We start from the raw sequence: 14,167 nt of genomic DNA on the forward strand, positions 1-14,167 counted from the left end.
CAATAAATGGCGCAGCCGGCCACTGTGGGCGAGTGGTTCTAGGTGGTTCAATCCGGAACCGCACTGCTGCTACGGTCGTAGGTTCGGATCCTGCTTCGGGCATGGATGTGTGTGATGTCCTTAGGTTAGTTAGGTTTAAGTAGTTCTAAGTCTAGGGAGCTGATGACCTCAGATGTTAAGTCCCATAGTGCTTAGAGCCATTTTTTGAATAAATGGCGCACTCGCACCAGCATAAACGAAAAATCAAACTTAACGTGTATTCCAACAATAAATGAAGGAAAAAGTAAATGTTATTCATTAAGTGACTTTGCAGAAGTATCACAATAACCTAATTTTTTTTTTTCATTTCATCTCTGAATGTGGACATTATCAGATGCACAACAAAGACCGGGTTTTATCACGTATACCTCAGATACCTAATAGGTATACGAATTTAAAATAATAAACATTCGGCACCCTAAAGATATTAAGCACGGAAAGATGAATGTTGATCCCATTACTTTGTTACTTTTAAATTTTACATGTAACAGTGTCATAATTTCAAGCATACCTCATCTCTGATATACGGCATGAGACACGCATTTTCTTTGGAACATTAGTGGTTTGCAAAGAAACTGACTATGGCGTCATGTAGGACCAGCATTTGTGCTACAGTTGCAAGTGGCTTTAAATAAGATGGGCTGTTTACTACTGGACCAGTGACACTTCATGTGTTATACACGATGTTTCTGTAAGAACGTGTAAAAATGTAACAGGACATAGAGGATGCTCCACTAAACAATTTGAGGTGGAGAACCTGGGCTCGGAGAAGCCAGTTTAAAGTGATAATAGGAATAAAATCACATTACCGTGTACTTTTTTATTTACATTAGTTGCAGGTAACTGCATATACTATCACTGACACAATGGACGTACAGTTTGTACTGTGCCGTACAAAATTGGCTTAAACTGACGGCCATCAACTTCAGTGCAAACATGACATTGGGGAACAAGATTCTCATGCACCCTGATAAATATCTCTGGCGTGTTTCGAATCACATCATAGGCAGCTACAATTCTGGAAAGTAATTGCATCTCTGTATCCACTGGAATCTCATTTACAAGTGAATTGAGATATCCCCGTAGGAAATAATGAAGGGGAGTCAGGTCAAGTGACCTCGCTGGCCATGGAATAGGACCTCCCATTCCAATCCAGGAAATACAGCACTGAGATGGTTGCGGACATCCACTTTGGAGATAGGGTGTGCACCGTTGTGTGTCCACTTCCTCTCACGAACAGCCAAGGGTACTTTCTCCAACAACTCAGGTAGAACTATTTCCACGAACCTCAAGTACATGTGGCCATTCAGACGGTCAGGTAGAAGATATGGCTCAATGAGACTGTCGTCTACAATGCCGGCCCAGAAATTCACAGCAAAACGTACTTGATGATGTGACTCTATTACAGCGTGAGGGTTTCCCACATCCCTCACATGGCTATTCCTGCTGCTCGAAATACCATCACGATCAAATGAGCCCCCGTCAGTAAACAGCGCTAAGTGGAGGAAATCTGGTCGATCAAGCCATTGTTGGAGCAACTATTGTCACAGTGTCACCCTTGGTGCTAAGTCAGTCACAAGCATGGACTCGTTGTGGGTGATACGGCGTAATTGTTGTTCGTCGTGTACTCCCCACACGCTAGTATGTACAGCGCCCATTTTACTTGCAATAAGCCGAGGAGTTGTAGTGGGGTCCGCTGCAATACCTTCCAGCACCTCCTCTTCAAAATCGGATGTGTGAGTGGTCCTCATGTTGCCAGCTCCTTCGTTTCTTCATTCCAATGAACCAGTCTCCCACATTCATTGATCGAGAGAAGAGACACTCGTCGTGACGGATGATGCATATTAGAAAATCGTTCGATGTACAGCTTTTCAACAGCGAGGGCATTGCAATCTACTTCCCCATACACAGGGTGCATGTTCCGCGAAACTGTACCGGTACTGGTCCATCGCATTGTACTGTACGTCACGGAATAGCAGTGAGTAATGAATGAGCCTGTCGTTGATTCATGGCACGTTCTGCCATTGGACAATGTAAATACGATACAACACAGCTAGCTTATGGACAAGTAAATAAACAAAATGTGCATAGTGACTTCCTAGTAATCTGTAAGTGCAAGAGACACAAAGCAAGTCTTTCAATTTCTGCTAGTTCAGAAGGAAGGAGTGCAGCTCAAAAAAATGTTCAAATGTGTGTGAATTCCTAAGGGACCAAACTGCTTAGTTCATCGGTCCGTAGACTTAAACACTACTTTAATTAACTTAAACTAACTTATGGTAAGAACAACGCACACACCCATGCCCGAGGGAGGACTCGAACCTCTGGCGGGAGGGACCGCGCAGTCCGTGACAGGACGCCTCAAACCACGCCGGCACAAGGAGTGCAGCAAACAAGTACAGTGCACACATTTTAACTTGATTGATTTTAAGTGGGGATGCAGTGTGTAGGTCAAGCAAATACAGCAATGGAGAGGAGTAATTCAGGGGAATTATGTTTCATATCAAGTGTCTACTTTCACTGTGGATAGTCAGCGTTCTTATGTGAGAGGGAGTGGTGCTTAGCACTTGCGATGCACGACGAATTCCTTCGTCATTCATTCTAACAAACACACACACAAACACACACAAACTAAATACCAATAATCTTTCATCATTTCAGAAATAAGAGAAGTCTTTCACACTGCAGTTTACATAGGTGCTATAGTTAGTGATAATGTGGGCAGCGGGAGAGGCTACAGATGGCAGGGGGAGCGGGGAGGAGGGCGTGGTACTAGCTAATGTCCGATGGCCATCAGGGCTAATGGTCTAAGAAATATTGGGAACCACTGCTTTATTATAACTTGAACAAGGTGAAATACTTAACTTTACAACAATCCATGGCTAGAGGAATGTAACGTATGTTTATTACGGTCGCTGAACACTAACCTATCACTTGATGCAAAACAAGGTCGTAGACTGTTGTTTCAAAGTGGAACGGACTATAAATTTCTCAACATGGTTCTGTCAAATACAGTTACTGGCTGTAATGAGACAATGCTGTCGTCATCGACGGTGATTGCAAACTGGTCGGAGCGACAGTCCACTTTGACATAAGTTTGCAGCGGTGGCGTATGGAACTCCTCATGGCGTGTACACGACGACTTCTCTCTTTCGTCGTTGAGTCTGGCAGAGAATGTGCTTCATTGTGGTTCCATCCAGAGGTACCAACTTGGCCTCGGGCTCTCGTTCTTCGGGCGACACCAAACACTCTCATCCGTCATCCACCACCCAGTCCCAACTTGGCTCCATCTGGTTTTCATCCGTTTTCAGAAGTTAAAGAACACTTTCGAGGATTTCACTTTGGTACCGATGAAGCGGTGAAAAACGAAATGATGTTGTAGCGTCCTCAACAGACGCATACATATGTAGACATGATTAATAAAGTCGTCCAATGATGATAACATTACTTGTTTTGAAAAAAACTAAGATTTTTAACATAAAAAATTCGGGGGCATTACTTTTCAGCACACACTAGTCTTTTTTGTTTCCTTTTTTTTCGCCCTCTATAGCTCCTTCTAGTACCATGGAAGTGATTCCCTCATGTCTTAACAGATATCCTATCATCCTCTTCCTTCGCCTTGTCACTGTTTTCCACGTATTCCTTTCCTCTCCGATTCTACGCAGAACCTCCTCGTTCCTTATCTGTAGCACCACATCTCAAATTCTTAATTTCCTTCTGTTATTTTTTTCCCCCACTCTGTGTTTCACTACCATACAGTGCTGTGCTTCAAACGTACATTCGCAGAAACTTTTTCCTCAAATTAAGGCCTGTGTTTGATACTAGTAGACTTCTCTTGGGCAGGAAGGCCCTTTTTGCCAGAGCTTTTGATATCCTCGTTGGTTATTTTGCTGCCTAGGCAGTAGCATTTATCAACTTCATCTACTCCGTGACCATCAGTCCTGATGTTTAGTTTCTCAGTGATCTCATTTCTGCTACTTCTCGTTACTTTCATCTTTCTCCGATTTACTATCGATCCTATCGATCCGTATTCTGCACTCATTAGATTGTTCATTCCATTCAGCAGATCATGTTATTCTTCTTCACTTTCCCTCAGGCTAGCAATATCATCAGCGAATCGTACCATTGATATCCTTTTACCCTGTATTTTAATTACAGTCCTAAATCTTTCTTTTATTTCCAAAATGTTCAAATTTGTGTGAAATCTTATGGGACTTAACTACTAAGGCCATCAGTCCCTAAGCTGACACACTACTTGACCTAAATTATCCTAAGGACAAACACACACACCCATGCCCGAGGGAGGGCTCTAACCTCCGCCGGGACCAGCCGCACAGCCCATGACTGCAGCGCCCCAGACCGCTCGGCTAATCCCACGCGGCTTTTATTTCCAACATTGCTTCTTCGATGTACAGATTGAACAGCAGGGGCGGAAGACAACATCCCCATCTTACATCCTTTTTAATCAGAGCACTTCGTTCTTGCTCGTCCAAGCTTAATATTCCCATCGTACACGAAAAGAAAGTTGTAACACGAGCGAATTGTCTTAAGTTTTGCAATGAAAGGTATCACCTGCGCTATTACGTGGGATATATGTAGAAGTGATATCAAATAAATGTCTTTTTACTGCTTAAATATGTATTCAAACATCAGGTGACGCCCCGTGCTCGTAAGAGCGAGCAAAACTGTTCCACCTATCTTGGGGGATCTCGACACTCTTCGGATCTGCGCTGCAACCACCAACAGTTGCGCCAGCACATGAGTTGAGACGATGAAATCATTTGCGAATGTAGAATAGTAAACATCGGTTAGGCGGAGCGCTTCATTAAAACACAGGTAAAGTAACACAGGAAACACTAACGGCTTGGAGAAGACAGCAAGTAAGTGATGGCAGAGCTACACAGTGAGTGCTACAAGACTATACAGTTCGGAGCAGTTCGCGCAGTAGACAGCCACTTACCTCGAGGAATGAGATACGAGAGGCTATTAGAACTGCACATCGGCCCGCCGACGTGATTCACGGACTGCCGCGTTCTTGACTGCCACCAGTAGCCCGCCGACAGCGATCACGAGGTTGCCCCATCCCTCACAGCACTAAACATACCGGCCCGGTGCAATATTGCGTCATTGCTTTGGCTTCTCAATATTAGCCAATAGACATTTTAATAGAAAGAACTACCAATAATGAACGTCTCCTCCACTCTTCCCGATTCCTGTCAACCAAACAATAACCGATTTCTAAAACATTCTTGACAACAGATAATAAGTGTGGCATGAAGTAACGAACTGCGAGTTCAGAACTGGCCCAAGCCCAGTAGTAAACACAGCGCACGGGGAAGACCAGTTGCGACACAACAGCAAAACAATAAACCACAGACGCTACAGCACACACACAAACACAAACCGTAACACTCACGACATGATGAACAGAAAAAATGGTACACTTTAACATACAAACACAAAGCCACACACGGGGTGGTAAATACAGGGTGATCAAAAAGTCAGTATAAATTTGAAAACTGAATAAATCACGGAATAATATAGATAGAGAGGTACAAATTGACACACATGCTTGGAATGACATGGTATTTTATTAGAACCAAAAAAATACAAACGTTCAAAAAATGTCCGACATATAGCGCTTCATCTGATCAGAATAGCAGTAATTAGGATAACAAAGTAAGACAACGCAAAGATGATGTTCTTTACAGGAAATGCTCAATATGTCCACCATCACTCCTCAACAATAGCTGTAGTCGAGGAATAATGTTGTGAACAGCACCGTAAAGCGTGTCCGGTGAGGCATTGGCGTCGGATGTTGTCTTTCAGCATCCCTAGAGATGTCGGTCGATCACGATAGACTTGCGACTTCAGGTAACCCCAAAGCCAATAACTGCACGGACTGAGGTCTGGAGACCTGGGAGGCCAAGCATGACGAAAGTGGCGGCTGAACACACGATCATCACCAAACGACGCGCGCAAGAGATCTTTCACGCATCTAGCAATATGGGGTGTTTTTTCTGGTTCGAATAAAACCCCATGTCATTCCAAGCATGTGTGTCAATTTTTACCTCTCTATCTACATTATTCCGTGGTTTATTAAGTTTTCAAATTTATACTGACTTTTTGATCACCCGGTATATTAAAGAAACAGGGATCACACATTGCTCACAGAACAAGAAACACTCTCCAGTCAAATTTACAAACAACAGAAAAACCACATAAATAACGAGGAGCAGGTTTATACAAGTTAGAGTGCCAAGAATATGAATCAGTATATCTGGGGATAACAGGTAGGAGCTTCAAAGGTAGGTATAAAAACATATAAGAAGCTGGAAATATGAAAATGACCATTCTATCTTCACTAGACACCTGATAAAACATGGTCAGGAACCATTCAACATTTAACAAGACATGACAGTTATTAAAGTGAAAAATCACAACAAAAATCTCCTGACATTACAAAAGAACTTTCAAACACAAAGAGCCCTTGCAATGAAAAAGAAACTACTTAATGACCAAATCCATATAAGCAATAACTCTCTGATCATGTTACTAATAAAAAAATAACAAACAGAGATCTGAAACATAGCCAGAATAAATAATTAATCAATCTTCCTCTCATCCCCCCTTCTCTCTCTCTCTCTCTCTCTCACACACACACACACACACACACACACATACAGGCACACGCACACACAAATTAACAATATCAAACACATACAACACAAACAAAAGGCGAAGATAAACACACAATGCCAGCTGGCAACACTAAAATCGTAAACACACACATGCTGACCACAAAATGCAAAGTGCGAGTGATGTAAATGATGTGTTGTAACAAATATGGGTGGAAGGACGTCGGAAATCGGCCAGCTGGAACATGGAGATTAATGAACACACCTGCAGGACCATACTCATGGGCTAACGGTGCTGGAAATCGTAACACCAAACGATAATTTCCCGTCACGTAATTTGTGCCACGAAAGGTGACTGTAATCTGGAAAACAAGAGAAAAAATGGCAAAATGTAACATAGTAACAAATTGTAACTACCAGGTAATACATTTATTATATGTATAGAAAGAAACAGTTGTTACAGACCATTGAAGCCGCTTTACAAATAAAAGATGCGAAACGCGTATGGCAATAAACAAAGTGCCTTTCATTTAGTTGCACGGACAGAACATACCTCCATGAAGTGGTCGAAACGTTGGTCATTGGAACTGCATGACGACACGGAAGTCTAAGTACGCTTAGGTTGATGATCTAAAATGTTACAAGCACCTGCTTAATGCGGTGTTAAAGTCCAGCTTAGGAGGCCGAGCGGGGTAGCTGCGCGGTCTAGAGCGCCTTGCCACGGTTTGCGCGGCTCCCCCGTTGGAGGTTCGAGTCATTCCTCGGGCATGGGTGAGTGTGTTGTCCTGAGTGTAAGTTAGTTTAAGTTACATTAAGTAGTGTGTAAGACCAGGGACCGATGACCTCAGCAGTTTGGTCCCATAGGAACTTAGCACAAATTTTCCAACTTTGGAACGCAGTACAGCAGCTATTGTGCGTGGCATGGATCCGTCAAGTTCTTGGCAGATTCTCGGAGATATGTGTCACGAGATGTCTATGCAAAGTTCATGCATTTGTCTTAAATTACTGGCCGGTGGTTTGTGGACGCGTAGCAGGCGCCCGATTGGCTCCCGGACTCGTTCCATATGGCCCAGATCAGGAGAGACTCTTCAAACCACGTAGCAACATTCAGGCCTTGTGACATGGACAGTTAACCTGTTGCAAGATTCCTTCACAATCGGATAAGACATCGAGTATGAAGAAATATAGATGGTCGAGGCTAATGTTGACGTGGTATCTTTCATTACTATCACAGGACGAATGGGAGCCCAGTTGAATGGCCCCTATAGCACAATACTGCCTCCACCGGTCTGCATCTGTTACGCAATGTAAGTTTCAAGCAGCCGTTCGCCTAGTTGACGATACGACCATCACCCTAGCGTGCTCCGGAACACTTGTGCCTACACCTGTAGAGATGGTGACCTATCGTGTTTTATAGAGCAAGCAGACCTCAGACCTCAAGTTCGTTGGAGAGGCGTGGACATCTGAACATCTACATCTACATGGCTACCCTGCACAAACAAGTGCCTGACAGAGATGCTTTGAACACACTTCAGACTATTTCTCTACCGTTCCACAGAGCCCGGGATAAATAATACTTATTTTATTACTATGATCATTCCTCCATAACTAGGTGAGCAACAACAAAATATTTTCGCATTCAGGGGAGAAAATTATGATCTCCCAATCGGATCTGCTGTGCTCCATACTTTCCTTACAGAGTTACGTGCCCGAAACCCCACAGGCGTCTTTCATTCTCGCAGTGGGCAGTGGTCATAAGTTTTTGGCACATCACTATCGATTCGATTTTCCTTATACGTAGTAGACACAAATTTCATAAGTGCAATCAACAAAAAAAGTACAATTACTTCTAGGCAATCAAACTGTAGACACGGTACTATAATGACTGTCTTAGCAGTTCTTGTGGCCATTTACATCGGAATAGCCACGACGCCTCATGTGTCAAAATATGTTCTCCATCACTGACTTAACCAGCGCACAAATGTTATAAATAGATGTTTAATTTATCATCACCTTCGTCAGTAGTTATAGCTGCAAACAGAAGACAGTAGTTCCTGGGGCCGAATACGACAAGGAACTCTTCGTACGTGTGTTGAGAGAACTTAAGCAAGTTTCACGTATTATACGAACTAATTGGCATCACATTTCTGTTTTCTTACCAGATCACTTCTCTCGAGCAATCTCTTTCCTTTGTAGTTGATGAGGGCTGTCTTTGTCCAAATAGTTTCTGTTTCTTGTGTATCATTCATCTTGTCATCTTCTGACGCGTGGAGCTCAGCTTTCGCCCTGGCTGCGCCAATCTTAACACGCAGTTAGATAAGACGATAGGTGAAGATGAAAGTGAAAATATTGGTCTCGCATGTTACGCAGCACAAACTTCCATCTGTGTGTATGACTTGTCCCTCCTGCCGCTATTTTCATACCTGGTAGTTGGTCGAGCGTCTAAATATATACACTCTCTTGTGTTAGGTCTCGGTGTCTGCATTGCCTCAGCGTGATGCAGCGCAGAGCAGGACGACATTTCGGTAAACTGTTACACCCTTGAGGATCGACCGGTGACCCGTCAAGGGGAACGGAATTCCAAACGAGTTCGTATACTTGGGAGAGGAGGAGGCGGAAGAACTTGTTCTATTACACAGTCTTCCCACTACGTTGATTTATTACTACCCCTTTTTAATTTATTCATCTCTGCGTTTAATGCCGCATCTTTTTTCCTCGGTAATTATTCCCCGAGCTACAGGCTCCGGCTCACCGTGGAATTTCTTTTTACAGTGCTATCACAGTAAAAGCAGCTGTTATACATTAGCGTATATTCTGACAAGCTGTACATGTTTCTTACCTATTCCGTCGAGTAACTATTTATTTTGTACTCCACACATGAAATTAAGCTTTAGCAACTCCTAGCAACGTCTCAGTTAAAATACTTTTTCAAATACACAGCTGGTAAAAATGATGATTTCGTAAATTATTAAAATACTATATATACAATGTAGGCTTCATTTTTTAATGGCAAAGTTCAACATCGAAATAAATTCTATTTCAAAATGTCGATACTGAAAATATCGAAAATTTAAGTCGGTCTCTTCTTTGAAATAGGTAATTTAAGTCTTGTGTCTATAGATGATGTGTGCAAATCTTTTTCCTTTTCCTACAATAACGAACTGTTGCTATATTTGCCTGATAACTGAATTACTTTGCCCGGAATAGAAAAGAAGTCTACGGACTTGTTAACTTAATAGGATGCAATGGATATTGGACGTACAAAGACTAAGATACAGCTAACTGAACAAGTTCTCGGTTGCAACCATAACCGCCCCCGCCCCCCAACCACTTACAGCTCTTCATACAATGACATTCAACTGTCACAGAACTTCTTATTTATTTTTAGAATGATGTCTTCTGATGAAATGTCCAAATAACCGATGTTCAGAAACAGTAGCGTCATCGAGAAAGACCCGTTGAGACTATTTCAGCGAATATTAGGCGCTCGTGATTTGTGCACGTATCGCTTCTTGCCAGCTGTGCTGTTATTGTACTGCAGTTGTTGATATGAAAATAATTTAATTTCCAGTGGCACTTATTTCTAATGAAATAATCGGTTCCAGCATAAGTGTCCGTCCTCAGGCTGATTGATTACGTAGTTTCTGCGGTGATGGGATTGAACCACGGCCTGTACTTTGAAATCTGAGAATGGCCGATGGCGGCCGAAATTGGTCAGAAATAAATGTTATTGTCCGCATAATAAATTATTTTCAAAAGATCACTCATGGTGTCTCCATCTCGACAGAAATATCGTCCCTTCCGAAAACTCATTGACCTGAAACTTACTTTCATACAAAAATATAAAATTACTGCGAACTCAGTTTGTAGATAGTCAAGCAATTGACAGTTAGGCACTAAAAGTTATATGTTTATAAAATACATTTAGTAGACATCCGTGAACTAATATCCCAAAATCTCAAATTATCAAGTGCAAAAGAGGTGAGCATCTAGTAAACTTATTCGTTTCGGCTGCTAGTAAGAAAGTGGTTAGATTGGAGATGTTGGCCCGTTGAAGGCGATTTCCGTGATTCAGTAAAAAAATAATATGTAGAAGATTGTATTCAGCACTCCCACCTCTAACGTAGTGAATGCAGAAATGGGACTATAAGCATCGTTTGGAATGCGATGCAAGCAACTGAGAAGACGAAATGAATTGATCCAGGGAGTGATGGCGGCATGTTGCAAAGAAAACGAGAGAAAAAATTGATAATAAAGAACATAATGTATGGAAGAGTTACATGGGTCGTTACTGAAAACTGTAACTGAAGGAAAGTGGAAAAAACGGAACGCTGAGTAAGGCGTACTTTTCACATCAATCCATAATGTTCTGAGAGTGGATTAGTAAATAATAGACAAAATTTAAAGTGGTAGTTTTAATGTTTCAGGTGTTCTAAATAATCTCCCCCCAACTGAGTACAACACACAGACCTTTCATATAACCATGTGAAGCGGCACTCTGTCGTTTCGTGGTAGGTTCACGTTGATAACAACAAGTCTCCTCACCGTTGTTTTTCTTTTTTGTTCTGCCTACAAAAGAAGTGTATGTGTTTTAAATCTGAGTCAAGTAGCTGCAGGTGTCCACGTGTCGTTATTTTTGTTCGGGCGTCAAAGTGTGTGGGACAAACTTGATGCATACTTCCCTCTTCTTGAAAGAATTCTGGAGAGTTTACCGAGCACTTGATTTAGAGATGTTGCACCATTGCGATTTGTAACACAACTTTGACACGTTATGACCGCTGCTGGGCACTGCCTACTCAGAACTGACTGGTGGAATACATTCCTATTGTTCTAAAAAAGGAGAAGGAATTCATCAATCAGTCGCAAATCCAGTCTGTATTTTATTGCAGATATAGATTTCAGCTATAGCCAGGTTCAACTCACGATTATTTAAAATTTGCGTGTTAAACTCCTTGACAACACGTGTTGTCTCAAGCCGGACGACCCTATAAGACGCAGTTTAAACGCTATGACGATCGGTATTGAATAGCAGAAATCCAGATCTACAGTAAAATACAGATTGGATTTACGACTGATTGCTGAATCCCTTTCCTTTTTCTGAAATATACCACTGTCGCTGCGCACGACTGCTCCCTTGAAACCAAACTTAATAAAAAGTGTGTTGTTATTTCAAGCCTTCGCCATTACTGCTGCGACATCGCTTATATGCCAGGAGCAAAATCAGCCTCGGAATTTCTTGGGCGGGTGGTGTAGAGATAGGTCTGTCAAAGACAGGTTATGCTTAAATGAGGTCACCTGGAAAGCGACAGGGATGGGAACTACATCAAAGCACAACTTACTGTCGATGGCCGAAACAACAACCATGAGCGAAACAGCAACCTTGGCAGAAACAACAACCACTAACATGTTGAACGCCCAGGTTTAAGGATTAGACTACAGTCGCTAAGGGGCAGACTAGAGTTGCGCTTTGCCAAAACTACGGTTTGACAGTTTTAGTACAGTAAAGAAATGACGTAGCGAATGATAGAATTGCCAGTAGTAATGGTAACATTGGGAGGGGGGGGGGAATTCCGTTCTATAATTAATAAAATTAGTTGATTACGTAACTTTTACGCTTTTATGTAACCAAAGTGATAGTTTTTGATGGAAGTATGTTTAACATGCACAAATATAAAAACAACTACATAGTTATGAAACTTCCTGGCAGATGAAAACTGTGTACCGGACCAAGATTCGAACTGGGGACCACTGACTTTCGCGGGCATGCGCTCTACCACAGTTTTAATATGCCAGGAAGTTTCAAATCAGCACACTCTCAGTTGTAGAGTGAAAATTTCATTCTGGATACATAATTATGGTTTTTAGTGTGTGCTCAATAAAACGTTCTTCATCACGATCACAGGGGCCGGCCGTTGTGGCCGAGTGGTTCTAGGTGCTTCAGTCCGGAACCTCGTTGCTGCTGCGGTCGCAGGTTCGAATCCTGCCTCGGGCATGGATGTGTGTGATGTCCTTTGGTTAGTTAGGTTTAAGTATTTCTAAGTATAGGGGACTGATGACCTCAGATGTTAAGTCCCATAGTGCTCAGAGCCATTTGAGGTATTTCTTGATTACAGGGCAGTGTTTCCTGCTATCATTGAAATATCTGAAAGTTGTTTATGAATAACAGAAACGTGTATTGTGTAAGTTCGACGAAGTATTGTAGCAGTGTTTGACATATTTTTGTTTTTGATAATATGCATTTTAATTATTTTTTATTTTTACAAGATCCCTCTGTTTTACGTTACTCATCGGCAATTTTCGAATAAAACCTGAATTAAACACTTAAAACAAAGCATTTGGACTCCCATTTCATATGCTGCTCTTCTACATTTGAGGCGTTTCCCGGGCAGAGATAGCAAACCGTCATGAAGAGGAATCGAGTTGTTTTCAGAAACTTGCTGACAGAGATTGTAAAGAGTAACCATTCGACGGAGGTCTGGTGCAAAGATGTTTAAAAGCACTGGTAGCCAGCAAGTAGGTGAAGACCGGACTGTATCACCAACCACTCTCATAAGTGAGTTCAGCTGGACGTCTGCTTTTACTACTTGGGCTCTCCGGAGTCAAACTGGTGCACAGTATTCCTCTACAGAGTATACCAGTGCAAGGGATGCTCCTCGGAGGACTGATGTGGTTGCTCCCCATGTACTGCCTGCCAGCTTTCTCACAAGGTTCACTCGTGTTTGTATCTTCTTGGCCAAGTTGGGAAGGTGTCTTTTTTATGTTACAGTTCTGTCCAGAGTGACCCCCAGGTATTTTTGGGCTTTCGTTGTGTCTGACTGTGCCAATTGGACCGAACTGTGGACTGAACTTTGCTGATGAAAGGCGATTAGATATGTGGAACAGGCTTACCTTGGTTTTAGAAACATTTGCTCAAAATACTCATAAAGTTTAGTAAGGCTGTTCCCTCACGAAATAAGGAATCTCTTGAGACACTCACATACGTAAACAAAGCGATAGATGTAAGATAACGCCCGATAATACTCGACGCTTAGTTATGATAGTCTACGGAAGAATAGTTGGTTTTACAACTCCAGATAGGAAAGAAGCTACGTGTGTCTTCTTCTAGGGATGGTCAGTGTCATATTCCACCATTGTAACATCATTACCACTGGGCGCTATTTGATTGGTGACAGATGCTCTTAGGAGAAAGTCATATTAACATACAGACAAGTACTACTAGTATATATATATTCATTTGCTGGTAGTTTCGCTCGAAACGATCGTCACCGGGAACGTAGCAGTGTTATAGTAGGTTATATCGTGCCTCTCTTATTCCAGAGTGGATTGCATTCAGAGTACCAAGACGTCTGAACTCCATACTATTTTCCTTAGTCATGGCAGAAGATACAAGAGGTACTCAGCAACAAATTATCAACAACTATACTTGGCAATTATCAAACCAGTAAAGTGATGACCAGCATCATCACTGCTCTCCATAGTGGAGGTTCTTCTGA

General features: G+C 42.1%; 1 protein-coding gene across 1 annotated transcript in view; it reads left to right on the forward strand.

Moving 5' to 3' along the window:
* LOC124805693 overlaps positions 1-14,167 on the forward strand; it is a 262,026-nt gene that overhangs the window by 95,267 nt on the left and 152,592 nt on the right. The window lies entirely within an intron of this gene.

This window comes from Schistocerca piceifrons, chromosome 7 (assembly GCF_021461385.2).
Source record: "Schistocerca piceifrons isolate TAMUIC-IGC-003096 chromosome 7, iqSchPice1.1, whole genome shotgun sequence".
In the NCBI taxonomy this organism is placed as follows: Eukaryota; Metazoa; Arthropoda; class Insecta; order Orthoptera; family Acrididae; genus Schistocerca; species Schistocerca piceifrons.